The following is a 20,818-nucleotide window of genomic DNA, read 5'->3' as shown; positions in this document are numbered from 1 at the left end:
CCAAAAGTAACATCACCTTTGACTTTGCAAAGTGCTTTACAAGTTACTCTTTCTCAGATTTTTCCATTGATATCTTCCTAATACTGAGACAGTGCTACTTCTTACCTTCTGCCCTACTAGGTAAAGGGTTGGAATGTGAAGATGGCTAAATCTATCCTTGTCTGTTTTTCTTAAAGAATCCATGCTTTGACACAACTACAAACTCTGAGCAAGCATCCATAGTGTGTGCTCTAGATTTTTACAGATCTGCCCTTTGACCTTTCAGGGAATGCTGCTTGTCAAAAAAATGAATGAGAACTTTGAAGACATAGTGTTCAAAATCAGGCCCTACAAAACTGCATGATGCTAATAAGAAACTTTGCTTCCTGGAGCCTCAATCCCAAATTTTCTTTCTTTCTTTTTTTTTTTAGATTTTTTTAACATAGTTGATCAGTGTGGGAAGCGTCAGGGGCCAGGGGATAGTGGGTGAGACCCTTGTTTATACATTTTCTTTTTCTTCTTCCCATATTTGGGGAAGAGAGGGGGTACAAGCGGAAAAACCACACCTAGCCTCCCAGCCGCCACATTACCCCAGGGATTTGGACACCTGCCACCCGATATCATCCCAGGGTCCACACTGTGGCGCATTTTCTGAGGGTTCTGTTCATGTGGTTTCCATAGTTCTGAGATGCTGCTGATATCACCATTCCAACAATGAAGAAATCCTTCCAAGGTCGATTGGCTGTCACAGTCCACCTCCAAGTCTGCATTATCCTAGAAATTGGCTGACAAATTTCACTGAGGTAGTTTGTCAATTTGTTCTGCTGTTCATCCTCAACAAACCAATGGATGCTATGGCCAGCCCAGCTCTGCCCAACACATGCTCGGCCCTCATGCATCAGAGGGGGAGCTTCAGCCCACTCAGAGCAACCCCCAACGAACACCACTTGACCACCCCCACAACCAGCTCCAATTCTTGTGCCTCCCAGCAAAAGCAGTGGACAGGTCTGGTCTGTCCCATATCCCATTCAGATCTCATGCACATCACTGGGGACTGAAGCCCAACTCAACCCAATCAACTCCACCCTCCAGCACATATTCATGCCAGTGGGTACCACTGTCTGTCCATCCCTAGTTCTGGTCCTCATGGCACCAGTGAGAGTTGCAGTCTACAACCCCTCCTCCCCACTGGGATATCCACAACCCTACACCCGACCCTGGATCTTGCACTCTCCAGGTAGTTCTGCAGTGTAGCTTGACAGGACTTGCCCCCAGTCCCATTTGCCAGCTGATGCTGTGGCAAAGCCCAACCCACCTGCCCTTACTCTGGCTCTTGCCTGTAACAGTGGATACAGTCAACTACCCCAGCCTGGCTCTACCCCTAATACAGTTCACATGTAGGCCAACGGGTGTTATAGCTCTCCCTGCCCAGCTGGTCTGCCCCCATTTCAAGCTCTTGTGCTCACCCGCATGAGCAGTGGCCCAACAGTTCAACCCCGAATTTTAAGCGCTGTCCATTTCTTTTACTACTGCAGTTATTGCAGAGACAAAATGAGATAAACTTAGAACTATAGTTCTGGGCTTAAACTAAAGTGGAAGAATATGGCTAGTATGTTCATTGTCCTATTAATGTTTAACATGGGGCTAATGTGTAGTGCAGAGGCCTAAACCTCTGTCTAATATGAGAACTGGTCCAAGTCCTGGTTTTTCCACTTCTGATATAGGTCCCTGATAATGTTTCTGAGGAAGCAGTGAGAGATGGCCCCAGTATCTGAGCCCCTGTTACGCACTTGGGAGACCATATAGAGCTCCTGGCTCCAGGCTTCAACATGTTCCAAATCTAGTCACTGCAGTAATTTGGAGCACAAATCAGTGGATGAAACTAACTCTGCTTTTCAAATTAAAAAAAAAAATACTGTAACAAGGTAAGAAGGCTATGGAGTGATTTGTTTTACAATTTGAAAACTTGGGGTCATTCACAAAATCCACAGAAGTCTTCCAGCATCATGAGTTGCTGGTGGGTGTTAATATCAACTGGTGCAGAATGCTCCAGGACTCCCCTAACAGAGTCAGGAATGACAGGAGTCAGGGATGAACCCAACAGGATTCATCCGAGCCACATTAGTTCAGAAAACAAATTGTGTCTTCCTCAACTTCAAAGTAGGCTGCAAGTATATGAAATGGTGTCAAGGGCATTGGAGATCTAACCGCAGAAGTGGTGCGTTTCCTCTGACATGCAGTCCTAGAACCTAAACTGAAACCAAGTGTTCACCTGTCTGAGTCTGACACACAGAGCCCAGGTATTCCACATGCAGTGTCACTCTGCACTCTTGGTGAATGACAGCTACAGCTGTGACTCCGGCTTGACACATCTGAGGTCTGACATCAGCTGCCAATGAAAGTGGTACCAGGAACAACAACAACAAAAAAAAACACCCTGCTCAGATAGGAGCAAGGACTTTTCATTCCAGGTGCATTGCCGCTGGGTCTCTATAAGGGAGAAACTTCTCCAAGTGTTGTCGGCTGCTGAGCCCATTACGATCCAACAAAGACTGCATGATGGATTACTCAGAGTTTCAAAGTGTGCCTGTCATGTGTTTTCCTCCTTCTGGCCTCTCAGATCCCTTTCAGTGAATCCCTTCTAATGCTAAAGGATTTTGGTGGAACAAAGGTAGCAGAAGAGATCCAGGCAGGCACACACAATGTTTGCTGAGCACACGATGGGAGCCAGCTGCGTGAGTCAGGAGAGAGGGGTGCAGCTATGAAATCCCCAAATGACCTGTGATTGAGAGCAAAAGGATGGAATCTGGTAGACAAACGCATGCAGGCTTCCTAAATCAATAAACTATAGGACTCTTTGGTTCAAACCTTCAAGGATCATTTGGAGGCAGAATTCATTGAAAATGCTTTCACTCTCAAGTGACCTTCTAGTCCAAGGACACATAACAAAGAGTACAGCAGATTGCTCTGTGTCAACGGCAGCTGGGATTATAAATTTAGAAGAAATGCAACAAATATTGGCTAAATACCTATTAGGTGCATTTCTCTGTGTTTGGTTTTGCATCATTCTTTTCTGTTAATCTTTTTGTTAATCTTACTTATTTATTTAAAGGGAGTAGAATCCATGTATTTCACAGCACAGATTTAGAAGCCTAGGGGCTTCCCTCCCCACCTCCTTCCCTATCTCCACCCCTGTATTAAGACACAGTAAGTAGAGAAGGAAAATGGAAACCTACTATTACTCAGCAGTATAGACAAAGGCTGTGAACAGTTATCAAATGTTAATCTCACTTTAAAGATTATGTTTTTCATGTAGTCTGTGTATTAGTTGACATATTTTAAAAAGCAGCAGCTTAGATCCTCATAACAGTTAAGAATCTATTTGTTTTTTTTTTGTTTTTTGTTTTTTAGATTTATTTTTATTATTTTTTCATTGGAAAGGCGGATATACAGAGAGGAGAGACAGAGAGGAAGATCTTCCGTCCGATGATTCACTCCCCAAGTGAGCGCAACGGGCCGATACTATGCCGATCCGAAGCCAGGAGCCTCTTCCGGGCCTCCCACACGGGTGCAGGGTCCCAAAGCCTTGGGCCGTCCTCGACTGCTCTCCCAGGCCACAGGCAGGGAGCTGGAAGGGAAGCGGGGCTGCAGGGATCAGAACCGGCGCCCATATGGGATCCCGGGCGTGCAAGGCGAGGACCTAACCACTTGCGCCACCGCGCCGGGCCCAAGAATCTATTTGTTTTTAAACGTAGCTCATGAGATCTCAGACATGGGAAAGGACATAGCCCTAGTCCAAGTCACCAGGAGGCATCAGGAAGAAAGTTTATTCCTTCAATTTTCTCTCACCAGAAAATCATTAACCTGTTCTGTGAAACAAAACATACTATCACACATTATTCATAATGTAAGGGACAGATTCCTCACACAATTGAATAGAGTCCTGGGTGTATTTCTGCTTAAACAATTTTTACTTGAGAAGTAGAGAAACTGAGGAAGATAGACAGCTATGGGTTAACTCCCCACCTGCGGCAGTCGCTGGGGCCGGGTCAGGCAGCAGCTGAGAACTTAGTCCAGGTGTCCCACGGAAGGGCAGGGGCTCCAAGAGCCTGAGCCAATACCTGCTACCTCCCAGGGTGAGAGCATTAGCAGAAAGCCAGGATTGAGAACAGAGCCAGCACTCCAAGCAGCATCTCAACTACTGCACAAAATCCCCACCATTTTATTAGCTTTGTCAATGAAACTCTGGGTTCTGTGGATTTATAATTATCCCTCTCCCCATAGAAGGCACACTGTTCTCCTTGTCTGGGATATGAACAAACTATGAATGTATCCCAAACTCTAACTCAACATGATTGTGGACAGAAGCCCTGGACCACCGTACAGGGGATAAGGAAACACATCAATAGACACAGAGGGGGCAGACTTAAGGGAAGTGTCTTGGATTAGCAGCTGGCAACAGACAGTGTATTACCTAGACCAAAATATTATGAAAAAGAGAGGCATTAACCAAGCTAGATGAAATTTAGAAAATATTCATGATTAGGAAATCCAGCTTAACAATCCACAATGATGAGAAGAGAATCCACTCACAGACATTCCAACTGCAGGTAGAGATTTGCCTGTCTATGGATCAAGGAAACAGAACTCACACCTGTAAAGACCAGACTCAAGCACTTGATGTTAGTTATCGAGAGAGCACTACAGAAGAAAATCAAGGCTATACCCATGAAAGGGCAACCATGGTGTGATCCAGGCTTCTTTCATGTTGGTTTTCATGCATCACGATTTTACACCTTAAGAACAACTTGGTGGGCCTGGTATGAGAGCATAGCGGTTCAGGTCCTCGCCTTGGGTGGGCCAGGATCCCATATGGGCACCAGTTCCAGTCCTAGTGGCTCCACCTCCCATCCAGCTCCCTGCTTGTGACCTGGGAAAGCATTCCAGGACGGTCCAAAGTTTTGGGACCCTACACTCATGTGGGAGACCCGGAAGAGCTCCTGGCTTCAGATTGGCTCAGCTTTGACCATTGCAGCCACTTGCAGAAGGAAGATCTTCCTCTCTCTCTCCTCCTCTCTGTATATCTTCCTTTCCAATTAAAAAAAAAACTTTAAAAAAATGTGTATATATGTATGTATATGCATATATGTGTGTGTGTGTGTGTGTGTATATATATGTAGAACAACTTGGTGAGGGCAAAGGATCCAGTGAGAACGCTGCAGGCAAAGCTGGATTTGTGCACCCCAGCTGGGACTACCAACCGTACCCGAGTGAGGCTGACACTTGTTTCACAAACTGGACGGGGGTAGACTCAATCAGGACATTCTGCAAGTAATGACGCAAGAGAGAAATCTAGAGGCAGACAACTCTCTCATTACTCTAGTCTCTTCACCTTGAGCTAAACTTTGTAGAGGGTGTTTTGTTGACGTCTCACACCCTGAGCTGCCTCTCGCTGGCTGTAGGCTCAGAAGGACTGCTCCCTGTGAGCTCATGTTCATCCTACAAGGTCTATAAATACTTTTTTATATCAGGTTTTAATAAGCAATCGCACCACTTCTTTTTTAAAACCCTGTCCCTTACAGCCTTGTTAACCAAATTGAGATATATTTCACTTTTTATAGTTCCCTCACCTCTTCTCCAGGTTTCAATCTTCCAGGCTTTACAATTTTATATGCCTTTTCCATCTATTGTTATGGTTATTAATTCCATGGCTTTTGATGTTAATGATCTTATATCTGGATCCTCTGTTGATTTAAACCTAATTCTCAACCTTGTTTAAAACATTATTTCTGCCCTGAGGCTCTATGGCTCTTGAAACTTTCTTCTTATCTATTTTTCTTTAAACATGGTGTGCCTAATGTAACTGACATTCATCCTACCAGATCACTAGATTGGTCAGTAAATATTCAGGAATTCCATGAGTGGGCTGGTAAATTTTCCAAAGTGGGAATTACTTATACCAGGTTCACTTACAGTTCCTGCAGCTAAAATGTCAACATTGTCAAGGAGGAAAGGGAGGTACAGAACGGCTTGTTTTCTCAAGATTAAATCGCCAGTAAGAATGAGTGTGTATTCTAGCCCATGCCACGGACCTCTTGCGATTCTTAGTCACCAAAAGAGACTGTTGAAATAGAATTACCTCAATAATGCAGTTCCATTTGTTACATCTCATTCCTTATAACTTTGCAGCTAAAACAATCAGGAAAGTAATGGCAGGAAGAAACGTGTCTTAGGAAGAAATGAAAGGTAGGGTTGCAAGATTTAGATGCCTTTGTTCCTGAAACATGCAAAATTCACTCTTTACAAATATTGCCTACTGCTAGGCTTTTTATATATGCATGGCAGGGGTCCAGTTATGGTTATATAACTTGAAGGGCTAATGTCTTCCATTAAATGAATGACTACAGTAAGCTTATATTACATTGCTGTAAATGTCTATATTAAACTTTATTGATACAATAGCTACACTAAGTGTCAAAATGTGTTGTGAAATAAAATCTCCAAAAGTATACAGTACACACTGGGGCTTTATTAGTCACTGACCTCTAGCACAAGTAAATGGAACCAGTTGCTCCCTCACCACATGAACGCCATTCACCCAGACACACAGACAACCTCCCACACCTGTCTTCCTTCCCTCCCTGCTTTGACAGCTTGACCTTCTCAGGGGCAGGTGCCACCATGCTCCTCTCTCCTGAAACAACCTCAGCCCTGCGGTCTCTGCCATGTGACTCAGGCTGACCACAAGTCCCCAGAGCTATGATCTCATGGATTAGGTTTCACTGCCCTGAAGCCTTCTTTCTTCTCTCTTAAAACTTTTTATGTTAGAATCACCTACATGGCCCATTCCGTCAGCAAATTTCTGGGTCATTTAACACCTACCTCTTGGTATTAAACCTGAAACCTTGTTTATCTGCCAGATTGCTCACAACCTCTGTTTATTGAGATCATCCCACGCCTCAGGCCTCTCCCACTGAATGGTTAATCAAGGACCATTGGTTATGATTTGAGCTTTCTTCATTACTCTCCCTATATTTTCTGCTGTTACTATCACGGCTCAAGTCTTTATCATGTCACTTATACCAATAATAATAGTCTTTTATTTGTTTCTCTGCATCAAGTTTTTAACCTCCATTGTGTTTCCCAATTGTCTCCAGTCATCCTTCAAAGTATGAATCACATATTTGCATATGTGAATATAGCTTGAATCATACCACATCCCACTTTTGTAGGCTAATTTTTGCATTTTCAGGATTTAGTCATATCTACTATCAAAATTTATATACTTCGAATATACAACTCACAAAAGATAATCCACTGTTCAAATACTTTCAATATATTTTTAAAAGTTATTCCAATAAGTACTGTGTAAAACATTCAAAAACGCTTGAAAATATTTTAAATTGATCTAAATGCTATAATTCAGATATAGCCATCATGAATAAGCCATTTTGTCTTCTTTTAATCTACGTTTAATGAACTACAATAGCTAACTCTGTCATTACTGTAAGGAATTGGTTCTATCCTCAATCAATAAACCAAATGCTATTTATTTAGAATCAAACAAATTTTGCTGCCCCAGCTTTAGCAACTTCTTTACAATGTTAACTCTAAATGTAAAATCATTCAAACATAAACGAAAACCCCACTTTCACTACTGTATTCATTCAAAGAATTTACCCACATGTTGGCCATACAGCACATAATGACTTCCACAATTGTTGGCTTTCTGAGTGTTAACATGTGGGTGCCTTTGGAAAGAAGTCCTACACCACAAGGCCAAGGAAAGGCGAGCTGGGAGTGCCACTGGGTACAGCCAGGGGAGAGCAACGCTGAAGGAGCACAAGGTGGGGGTTCTGGCAGCCTGAAACAGTGATCTTTAGCTCCTGGGGAGGAGAGTTAGTACTCTGCTTCCGGAAGTGACGCATTAGTCCACATGCTGTGGGATGGGGGAGAGAGGGAAGCGCTCACCAGCGGATGGAGGAAGCCAGGGCCTGACTGAGCCAGAGCTGCGGCCATGGAGAGTGGCAGAGAGAGAACAAGTGGGTATGTGGGGAGCCTTACAGTGGGTGGCCACGCTAAGACAAGGCAAAGAAGATACTAACCTGATCTCCTGGGCCTAACTCAGCCTAACCAGAACATGGCGTCAACAAGACTCAAAAAGTGAAGGTGTAGAGAATGCTGATACAGTGTTTTAAATATTAATCAACTCTTGATGTGGAGATTTTTTCAAGACCAGGTTTAACTCTCATTTTTAGAACTTTTTAATATCATTAGGATTATTTTGGCTCAACTGTTCCACCTAGAAAAGGAAATTTAGGCCATTTGTCACCGTCATGCTGATTTTTTTTATCCCCCTCATTTTGTATCCCTGTGCCTAAGATATTTATATCCCATAATCATGACTTCCCTCTTTAGGGTGCATATGATTCGTTCCCAAGTCCCTTCTCCTATGTCCTGCCCTGTAATCTTTGGTCTTACAAATAATGCCAGCAGAACAGGTAGTCTTATTAGAGGAACAAATCAGAAATCAGCATTCAGGAAAAAAAGATATTTTGGATGATATCCAGTGAGGTCAATAGTGGATGCACTGCAGAATCCTTGCCATTACATGGTTTAGAAATCAAAATTTATAATTTAGGCAAGCTGCCATTTGTGGCATTGAGTAATATGTCAAGGTTAGGTGAAACAAATCAACATATCTGCTTTATGTACCAGGTCATCCTCTCTTGCTTCTTTAAAGGGTATTTTCAAAACCGAACACTTGTTCTGCTTCCCAGTGACAGTTCCTAACAGAATTATCACAGCCTTCACTTTAGCCTAGTGACCTTGCATTATCCTGGTGTATTAAAAGGAGAGAAAAAAAACAACTAATATTTTGTGATAAGATCATGCTATCTCAGTTATAAGGCTGGTTCTAGTTTCCATGTGTCCCAATTCTCTCAGATAATTATATACTGGAGGGAAAAGTGACAGGGATAGTATCAACTTGATATTTATGTAATTATATAGTAATCCACAACATACCAGGCATTTATATAAAATCATGTTTGCTTCCAAGACTGTCTGCCCTTGGCCGTAACATCATGCCCCACAACCACTGAGAGAACTTTTGTTTCAAGAAATGAAGGAGACTCACTATTGGTTGCTGGGAGTTGTCACTCTCCAGGTCTGACACACAGGGGCTGTAGGACCTAGAAGGATGGTGATGTCCCAGATTCTGCTGTGTATTTCAGACCCTCCAAGTCCTTCTTCTGAAATGACTCTTTTTCCCTATTACCTATCTCTTAAGTAGGGTAGCTCTGATTATACCCTGCCTCTTAATAATCCTGACACGTGACTGTCTTTCTACCATGCCACATCCTCCATCCCCGTGCTGGCATTGATATGTGGCTGTGTTTTTGGAACCCCAGGGAGACCAGGCTGGGCCATTGGAAGGGCCAGGTGGGTACTGGAAAGCAAGCATCAGATAGAAGGTCAGACCAACCAGGTTATACTTGCAGGAATTACTCAGCAAAACATCTTAAAACATAGAGACTTGCATCATAGTTTTGCTGGATTCTGATGCCAATGAAAAGTTCATTGTAAATAAAAAAAGAAAAGATAAAATATCTAGATTATTATTTCTTTACTTTTTAAAGGAATCAAGGGGGATACAATGAAATATAAAACTGAATGGCTTCTATTAAAAAAGTGATATCCATTTAAATCACCTCACAGACAAGTCTAACTAACCTTGCAAATTCATGTTTTGCTGTTAATCCTGACTCAGGGGTCATGACTCTTAGTTCAGGGTTTTTTGTTTGTTCGGAACTTTTTTTTTTACTTCAAAGAATTACAGAAAAAGGGGAGAAACAGAGATTTTCTATTTGCTGGCTTATTCCCCAAATAGCTACAATGGCCAGAACTGAGCCAGGCCAAAGCTGGGAGTAAGGAACTTCTGGGTCTCCTAATTAGATGCAGGGGTCAAAGAACCTATGTCATCCTCCTCTGCCTTCCCAGCTGTGAGCAAGAAGCTGTATTGGAAATGGAGCAACTGGGACCAGAACTGGTGTCAACACAGGATTCCAATACTACGGCCATTGGATTAGTCCATGATGCCACAGTGCCAAGCCCTAGTTCAGGATTTCTGACTATCATACAATGAGAGTATTTTCCTGCACATGGGTCATTTAAAAGAAGGCTATGGACTACATCTAACCATAAACCCACATAGTTGTGGGTAATGGCCCTTTTCTAAACTAAAATGCTGCAAAATGCTTTTACTTGTTTGGAAAATCATTGAACCCAAATCACAAGTTGTATCTACTGCTATTGCTGGCTTCATTTATATTTTACAAGATTTTTAATGAACAGAAAAACAGGAAAAACAATGATACAGAGAATCCACACTTAAGATAGTAATTCTTCTGAATTAATAAACAGAATTGACCTACAAATTATCCAATATTTAAGCTTTTTATTTTTGAGTAATTCCTGTGAACCATGTAGAAGTGTTCTGCTATTTCCTTAAGAGGGATGTAAAAATATGAGGCAGAAAAATGATGACTGTCACATCCATCATGTAATACCGTGAAACTAGGGCCTATTCCTCTCTTTGCACTAACTGCCATAAACTCTGAAACAAAATTATTGTTAAGTGAATAAATTTCTAATATGAATATTTTGTCTCTGAATTTTATCCATTATGCATTCCTTTTATTTTTTTTACCTTTTTTAAAATTGACTACTTAATTTTTTTGTGTTTTGTATTTGCAGTTAGATATGTTAAAATTGATGTAATTAAAAATTCCTGTGTTGATTGAATTTTTATAATATGCCCTGGCACAATTTAAAAATGTTTGAGATGATATATAAAATTATCTATAATTGTCCTGATTTGATCTCTGTATACGTGGTTCAAAACATCACAAAAGACTCCATGAATATGCATATTATGTATCAATCAAAATACAGTCTTACATAATGCCTTGCAAATAATAATCAGTATAAAATCAGTACGATGTTCATGTTTATTAGCACCCTGTGGATCTCTGTAAAGTGACAACAGAAAATTCTAGATTTCCAGATTTGAAAATGTTGTTAGGACTTAATCCAAGCCCAGATCAAAACCCTAGTAGAATGTTCCTGTCACTTTCCAGCAGAAACAGGACTTTCGTGGCCACGGGACATGTCTGCTCAGCCACATGAGCCAGTGTGGAGAAGATATGTCACTCATTAAGCATTTCAGAACCTGAAATAACTGACATTTGATATTGGAGGTTTCTAAATAATTTTTCCTCTTCAGCTCTTTCAAGACTTCCTAGTTGGTGCGGCAATGTTTATAGACCATTCATAAAATGGACAGCATTGTACTTTGAATCTTGACGGGTGGCCATGTACCACATTAACTGGAAATGGACTGAGAACACAGAGGAGCTGGGTTGTTAGTCCAGGCACTCTGACACGGACTGTGTCCCTAGCAGCAATACAACCCACTGTGACACAATCTTAGCACCATGTACAATGTTGAGGAAAGATCTTCCTTTCCTTCCTGTTCTATTCCGACCATGTTGGGGTCTCATTCCTAAGGATAAACAGGCCATTCTTATTATAAAGCCTCTGCTTGGTGGGTGAGAAAGATGACAGGGAAGCTGGCTGATACGTGAGCTTGCACCTGCAGGATCAGCTGTTCTTCCCATTATGCTTAGCACTAGACCACAACAAACCAGATGTTTCAGTTTTTAACCCTCTGATCTCTAAGGGAGGAATAGTTATTTTGGGCATTTCTTGAACCTTTCAGTTTAATGAAGTCATTTTCCACACAATGGTATTTACTTAGAGCATGATTCTAGAATAGACACCTCATCTCTGGTTGATGTGGTAAATTAGGAAGGGGGATTAGTTGACAAGTAAATGTAGCTTTTGTCTAAATAAGAGTCTTAGATATCTTGGGCGGATAGCCCTGTCAATGGCACTATGACCGATTAACTAATGATGGGATCAAAAATGCAAAGATCAGATAGAATGCTAAGTCAACGTGGCTGAGCCCAAGACAAGAACAGGAAACGCAGAACTGCCCATGAGGAGCTACTAACCTTGGTCCTGGTGACTTTGAAAAGTTAGTAAGAATGCCAAAATGCTCTAACTCTTGGTAACCTACCAAAAGCTAGGCTATATTCTGAGAAAATTACTCTCAGCATGATATTATATATGCACAATTAATTTACACATAAAAATGTGAAATGCTGGTACCAAGGCCAATTCCAGCTGATGTAATTTTCCCAGATTAAGTTTCAATGAATATAGCATTTCAAAGGAAATTATATGGTGGCATAAAAAGAAAAGCTCAAATGCAGAGGCAGATCACTGCTCCTTTTGTAATAAAAAAGAATACTGATTAGTGGGGATAAGTGAAGTCCCCTCCAGTGTTAAAGCATAAGATACAGGAGGTTAATTCTTAACGCATCAGGCTTTTAAATTGCTTGCATTAAATCTCCTCATTTACACATGTAAACTGGGTTGCATGTTGTGTGAGGAAAAATTAAATATTCTGCAAGGAAAAATGCACATCGAGTTTATGTCTATAATTTGAGCATTTGGCAGCTTAACAACAACCCACAGCTCGCGGACCAACCTTAATTTGAGTGTTTGAACTGAACTTGTACGAACCCTTTATCTCAGAGTTGTTTCCCAGTGACTTCAAACAGGAGAAATGTCAGAGATGGACGTGAAGGTGAACCCTGGTGCTGGCCTTAACTCTGATGTACCACATACTGGGCCTGGATAACTTGTTGCAGAGTCCCCCTGTGTCTGCGTGCTGCACAAGGACCAGGGTTGGGACAGAAACACCACAACAGGGATACTTAAGACTCTGTCATAGAGGCACACTCCTGACTGCGTCTCAGTTCCTCCGAGCCCAAATACCTCGGGGATGGGGCTTCAGGAAACACGTTCTCAACGAGCTGCCAGGGATTCTTGGATACACTCGGAGTTTGACGACCATTCTTCTTCCACCATGGGAAATCAGTTGAGAAACACTCTGCTAATTGCAACCTCATACAATGAGTTGATCACTAAACATCACAAAGGTGAAAAAAGAAATGGAAATTCTGCACTTCATTAGGGTGTGAGCTGCTCCGTGAGGTAGAGCAAACGGAGCAGCTCTGGTGTTCTCCTTCATCAACTTCAGATCAACCCAGCTCACCAGCCAGGCTTCGAAAACCAAGCATCTTTCACAAATGGGCACTGTAAAAGGATTTCTCATTTGCCAACTATTCGCTACTGGGTTTATCTTTTTTTTTATAAAGATGTTTTAATTTCTTAATCTTATTTTAATTGAAATAGATATGGTGATACAAGAAAATATTACTTACATATTAGTCTCCCACACTGCTGAAGACTCCCATACCTAATGCATTGAAGCCTTAAAAGAGCAATGAATGCACAGCTAAGAATGCAGTGCGGCAAAAAGCGTCAGCCCAAAGCTATCTCATAAAGTGGAGAAATTCTGCAGACTAGGACATGCCCAATCTGGTGTTCTCAAAGACATTATGTGGTAAATACATATAAGCCTTTAATAAAAAATGAGCTTATGTGATAGGAACAAATTCGATATTTTATACTCTACAAAACTCCAAACTGCCTAATGGCCTAGACCTCTGAATTCTCCTTTTTGGTAACCCCAGTCACCCTGTACATAAAATGCAACAGGTTTTGGTGTTGATTGAGAATTTAGAAACAAATAGGGTTTTACACCGCTGCCTACAACTTGACAAAATGTACTGTACTCTACTGAGATGCAAGTATTTTTCTCTTCAAGCTGCTGCATTGCCTTTTGCAGAGCACAGCATCAGCCTGGCTTTCTTTCTGGATCAACTACCTAACTCCCCTGAGTCCCCATTCCATGGAGACAGGTCTGTGAAACAGGTATTTTTGAAGTCATTTTGAAACCTCATCCTGATTAGCACATACTCTCCATGATGGCAACACGTGGGACTAAGGTTGAGTCAAAGAGCTCTCTGGACTTCAGAAAGTTCCTATTTCTGCACATTTGCTCCCCAACAAATCTCTGCAAATGAGAGGCGATGAAGCCCTTCACCAAGGTTGCAGAGAAGTTGAATCAAAAGTTAGGTTTGTTTCAGTACAAACAATCATGGTATTCAGGCTTAGCTTTTTCTTGGCACCTGTCTTCCATTGACTTTTTGAAATGACTTTCTGCATCACTTTAAGACTATGCACCATGATTCAGATGGCCAAGTCATTTTAGGCCAACAAAATAATTGTCATTGAAACTAAGTTTCTGAAAAGTTGCAAAAATCTAGTTGAACACAAATGGCTTAGTTATTGTGAAAACAAAATTCGTGGGAGTATTTAAATGGGAAAGAGGCCCAAGTTCTTCATTTTTATGTAAATGATAAAACTTAGTACCTAACCCTTCCTAAACACTGTTGCATTTAAATATTCAAATATAAAATTAAATATTTCAATATATATTTAGTACATAAAGGCATAGGTATTCTGTGATGCAATGGAACATGACAAACACACAGATTAAGGGAAAGTACCATTAAGCATGGCAACAGTCAATTCTCTTCCCAAATTGACACTTTCAAGAGCAATTTATAGGCCAGGAGCATAGATACCCAATATTTTTTCCAGGCCTCCATTTGCCTCTGCCCAGAAATTTCTTGCCAAGAAGTTTCACCAGCTTTTTTAAGTATTCGTGTTATCTCTTGGGAACTGGCTGCCTTGGTATCACTTGAAAAAAAATTGCCTTTCTTGGGCAGATCTAATTTTTAGATAGAAGAATATGTTTAAGATTGACAACAACTGTTTATTCTCTCCATGTTGTTAAAGCAATAAAAAATCATCACATGGTGATCTTATTTGTATTCTCATAGTGACTCAAAGACAACATGCAGAATTGTTAGTTGAAAGAAATAACAATTTGCAGACATTTCAACAGCTTCAATACAGACATAGTTTTCAGATTGTCCAATCCTAATTCCATTCCCCAGAGATTATTCACGTTGTTTTTGGAATACAAACATGCAGAGTGCCTCTTAAATAAACAGCCTGCCATCAGATGTTGGCAGTGCATACGCTGAGGTGTGTAGAACTGATACATGTGGCATCAAGTGACTGCCTGAAATTGAGGGCTGTCCTGACATTAAAGGAAGGTGGTAAGGAGATCACCAGGGCCCTGCTGGAGGGGACACCGCATTCAGAGAGGTGGGTCTCTGAAATCCGTGTTTTCCACAACCCCTCCAAACTTCTGTCTCAGGCTCTAAGAACACTTCTAAGAACAACATGCTGCTGAGGATAGATAGATAGGGCTTCCATGACTCAGAGACCCTCTGCAGAACAGAGACAAGCATAGCTGAAAAAGCCAGCATGATTAAGTTCTCACTTCTTTCAATCTTACAGCTAAGGCTTGAAGGATTAAACTGGAGATGCTACTGCCTCTCTCTTTCCTGATAAGACTTTTTTTTTTGCATGGGAAAACAAATATAGTACTCAAACTAGAACATTTTCTATTCCAAATCATGCCAATGTAGTCTTGTTCATGGCCATGTCTTTACCTTCACAGAGCAGCTTGCTGCAGAGCCTGTGGGGCAAAAGCAAGATGGCTAAAATTTAATGAACATAAACCAGGTAACTGAAGAAGAGGCAACTTTAGTGTCTTTCAGTTCTAGAGGTCAAAAGATTGAATCAAAGCTCGACTGAAATCCAGGTGTCCAGCAGGTTTTGATCCTTCTTTGAGACTGTGGAGGAACTGTTTTGTAGTTCTAGAGGCTTCCTGCATTCTTTGGTTTATGAACCCCTCCTCCCACTGTCAATATATACATGGTGTATTTCTCTCCATATGACCTCTTCTTCTATCCATTTTTCGATCCTTGTGTGTTTACTTTGGGCTTCCCTAGATAATTTACAGTTACATCTTCTTTGGTCAGCTGATTGAAGACTCTAATTCTACCCACAACTCTTTCTCTCTGCCATGAAATTCCAGGTATTCTCAGGTTCTTAGGTTTAGCATGTAGGTATCTGTGAAGCATTGTATTTTTTCCTTTAATTGTTTGTTTTCCATTTGTTTGAGAAGAGACAGGGTATGGAATCTTCCCATCTGATGGCTCTTTCCCCAAATGCTTGCAACAGCTGGGTGTGACACAGCTTGAAGCAGAGAGCTGGGAACTCAATCCAGGTCTCTCATCTGAGTGGCAAGACCCCATCACCACTGCTGGCAGCACCCACAGTAGCTAGATAACAAGAACCACCTCTGGTAAAGAAACCTGGGTAGAGTAACAACTGCATCCAATAACAGGCCCTGGTATGTACTGGAGTCCTTCCCCCACAAAGGCTGCATCAAAGTCTTAACCCTTAGCATATCAGAATGCAGCTTCTTTTTGAAATAGGACCTCTGGGTTCACATGAGGTCATGAAGGAAACTCTAATGCAGTATGACTACAGAGCTTATAAAATCAGCAGATGAAGACCAAGATGGGCATGCCAGGAGGTCAAATGATGTGAAGTCACAGAGCTGAAGTGACACTTTCATGAGCCAAGGAGCACTAAAGGGTAGCAGCAAGGAGGCATGAGCCACATCCTGCTGTGGAGCCCTCCGTGGGAGCAGGGCCAACAGCTGCAGCACTGTGAGACAACAAATCCTCATAGTTGGAAGTCACCTAGTATGAGGGGCTTTGCTGTTGCACCTCCAGAAGCCAAATCACAGCCAAGTTGCAGAACCTACAGAGGAGCCATCAAGGAAGCTGATGCATGAGCAAGATCCCAAGGGGGTTCCCGTATCAAGAGGGGGAGACTTTGAATGTCCTTTACTGGACATTCAGTAATCCAGACTCTTCCCTTGGACTTGAAAGAAAGAAGGTTGACCATTTCTCAGACCTTGTGCTACAGGTCAGTCTATGAGTACGTGTCCCGCATATATTCATAGCCATCCAATCTACCATGTGAGCCAACGTTATAGAACACCGAAGAAATTACTGAGTAATATGCTCAAAGAACAAAATAGAGGGCAGAGAAAAGAGAAGGCTGAGCTATCAGGAGTAAGGCAGCAGATGATAAACTGGACCAAAAAGAGGAGGACGTAGGATCTATAGATCCTGCCCTTTGCCCCAGTGAGCAATTCTAGAAATAATGTGATCCCTTCTGAGAAATTATATCTGACAAGCCTATGAAATGGAAGCATGATTAGAAATAACTTTGGCCCAAACAGCCCAGGAGCACAGTAATGATTTAATACAGTTGGGAGGGGAAAAAAATCAGTCAAATAAACTACTTGATATTCACTGGAGAAAAGAAATTTCTCCGCAGCTTGGAAATCATGCGATTGTATGGTCTTGTAAGGTGTTGAGTTCTAACACCCTTGACCCAGTCAGAATGGCACAAACACACCTGCATTTTATGCTGACCTAATACTACTTTAAAATTGAAATTGAGTTACTTAAATGTCTTTCACCACTGTGCCAGAAGGAGAACCTTGGGACTCCTAAAAAGCAACTTTTCATGAAAAGAACAGGATGCCATAATTTTTATTTCAAGCCAGGCAGCATAATAAAATACAGTTGCCAAGACCAGCTTTCCTTACTAAACTTTAATCAAATTTCCATCATATGGGAAAATTATGTAGAAATCTTGTGTGTGTAGTGGGTGAGGAGTTGGACCGTACATCTGTCTGTCCATCCGCCATCCATCTATCCACTCGCCCATCCAGTAGCTCTACGTTAGTGATACGCTCTTGAGCCCATGGCACAGTCCACCTGAGTTTTGCAAACTCATTATCATAGATAAACCTACAAAGAATAAACCTTAGACTTATCTTGGGAAATATTTCCATATTCTGGGGAAAACAAAAATCAGTTAAACAAGGGGAAACATCATTGTTGACTATTGCAGCTGTAATAGAGTACCACAGCATTCTTCATTTGTGTCTGCATCCATCCATTTTGTGGCAGAGTCCACGTGTGCAAATGCACAAGGGGCTGTCCCCCTTCCCAGCCAGGCCCCATTCTTCGTGCTTCAGGACAGCTGGACCAGGCTCTTGTGCTTTGCTTGGCTCAACATTTCCAAATGTCAAATCATGCCTCAAAGAGTTGTGAGCCAGATGACTTTCTGTGAGAGTACTGCTAAGCCCTACAGAAAATTAGGATTTATTATCAAGTTTATCAGGATGTATGTGTGTGTGTGCGAAAAGCCACATGAAACTTTGCATGAATGTCAAAAAAATCTTTTAACTAAAATTATAGCCTATTAAAATACCTGGTAGCATCACCATTAGATGATCTCCAGGTTTTTTCACTACTGCATTTTAAATGCAGGTAAGAATGAGGAGTTTTACTTATTAACAGTGGTGCCTACTTCTTCCTCTGGTGACATTTGGGTCGAACAAAGGTGGAAAATTTAATAAGCATAATACCTCTGGAGTTTTAGTGACTAGGAGCCCTTGAGTGCATAGTAAAATTAAAGTACCTTGTCAAATAACTCAAGCCCTGTTCCAGTCTCCAAGATGAGCTTGACACTCAATGCCTCTGTGGAGTTCCACGAGGTTTCCCATGGACTCTGTGTTTACCTTTCCCAGTAATTTGGGTTCGGTTGTTGTGTTTAATTTGAAAAATCAGTAGTGACCTTTTATTATTTTATTAATATTTCAAACATTACCGGAATGAACTGACTCCTTTGTTTTTCAGGTCTTGTCTCATTGAACTGTCATTGAGAATTTCTTCAGAGGAAATCTGTTGTTGAGCAGTGAAATTGAATAAGAGTCTAAAAGAATAAATCCAATGGGAGGAAACCAAGCTTTGTTATTACTAAAACTATAAATGTCTAAGTCTTTGCCCAGTAATCCCCAGGTCAGGGAATTCTGAAAACTTAGGCTTAAAAGACACCAGCACCAAAGTGGTTTAGTAGAGTAAGCCTCTGCCTGCAACAACAGGATCCCACAGGTTCCTACTGCTCTGCTTCCCATCCAGTTTTATTTCGATGTGCTTGGAAAGCAGCAGACGATGGCTCCATCCTGCCTTAGAGCACAAGAACACCAATATTTCTGTTCAGCCCCATCAGAGCCTTCTGAGTAACTGCTGCAAGTAGTTCCTTATGTCAGCTGCTGCAGCATCAAGGAAAGCTCATTAGGATGGACAGCATGCAGACTCCCAGACCTGTACAAGATTGGGCCTCTAATAAGGTCTCAGGTGGTTCACATGCACACTGAAGTTTGAGAAGCAATGGTCCAGGGTCTGTATCAAATGCACACTGGACAACATTTTCCTTGTTGTAAAGATGTAATGACAAGGGAGCAAATTAGAATCCAAGTCAGAAACAGATTTCTGAGTTCTTTGGGAGACCTAAAAAAAAATTCTATGCTATAATTACATTGTTAACAACTTCATCCTTGGAGACACATTTTTTTTTCAGATTTTGTGTGTATACATATACATAGGTGCATATAATATATAATCATATATATATATATATATAAACCTGGTCAATAATAACTTTGAAGGGTTAAATTTGCTTGCTTGTTATATTGTTACTTTTAACTAATATTATTTGGGCTGAAGCATTTGCAGTACAGGGCATTTCTTGATAATTAGTAACAAATTAGAAGGAATGTCTGACTTGAGACAAGGTTGAAAGTAATTGATCCACCATGTTGTTAAAGCATAACTTGCTGTTGTTATATCCACAGAGTACTGTGAAAAGGGAAGACAGAGCAGGAAGGAAGGAAGGGAGAGAGGGAGGAAGGGAGAGAGGGAGGGAGGGAGGGGGAGGGAGAGGAAGGGAGAGAGGGAGGAAGGGAGAGAGGGAGGAAGGAAGAGAGGGAGGGAGAAAGTAAAAAGAGGAAACCAAAGTGGAGAGAAGACAGCAGGGTGGATGCAGAAATCCTTCCTCAAACTCCAGGCAGTTTCACTTTGTCGTTTGTTAGCATTTTCTGGAGGCTCTCACAGAGCATCACTGCTTTGTTCCTTAGCTTTTCAAATTGCTAAATGTTTGCAGCACATGATGTAATATGAACAACTGCTGTTGCCTCAACATTTCATTTAGTTCACTCTGCTACTCCTACCACATGGAAGAAATGTAATGTCAGTTCCAAACTCATTATGCAAATACTATATGCAGGCACTATTACTCTGACTTCCATCAGCTCCACTCCACCATTAGCCTGGCCTCCTGTGAATCCGAAGTACCACATTACATATGTAAATGTGCAGGATTTTCTGGGTTTTCGTGTAATACTGAATGGAACCCTACCGACTTTGCAGAAAATCAACTGTGTTGGAATCAATCACTGCATTATGCATTTCCAAATATTACAGATCTAATATGTGCTCCCAAGAAAAGCCTTCCAGCAAACGAGCCTTAGGACTCAGCGTAGGGAATCACTGCACAGCCAGCGAGCATCATGCAAATCACACGAGGTATCTGTATGTTTGCTGTAACTTCTATCTGAACGTGGTTGTCACTGCCAGCCTACATAACAGAAAGGAGGCTCTATCGTCAAAAAGTGGAAGGATGACACAGAATAAAATGCAAAGTCTTACCATCTGTCCATCGGGCCTTACTTTAAATGTTAAGAGGCATACCCTAAATCAAGCCATCTGACTTCAAGAGCAATGAAAATGTTTTTGGATTTCAATACTGAGTCATTCTTTGTATAAAAAGACAGGAGATACCCCCTTCTACAGATTACATCGTATATTGAATTGTTCCTTTATTCAAGACACAAACACGTAATATACTAAAAATAATTTCCCACAGTGCAAAAGTACAGATCTTCTCTGGTTGCTGACTGCTTCCCCATTGATTTTGCTGAGTGGATAACATACAGTTTACCCAGGAGCACATG

This window comes from Ochotona curzoniae, unplaced genomic scaffold (genome assembly GCF_017591425.1).
Source record: "Ochotona curzoniae isolate NIBS_2020 unplaced genomic scaffold, NIBS_Ocur_1.0 contig_4501, whole genome shotgun sequence".
In the NCBI taxonomy this organism is placed as follows: domain Eukaryota; kingdom Metazoa; phylum Chordata; class Mammalia; order Lagomorpha; family Ochotonidae; genus Ochotona; species Ochotona curzoniae.
Note: the sequence above shows the minus strand (reverse complement) of the source record.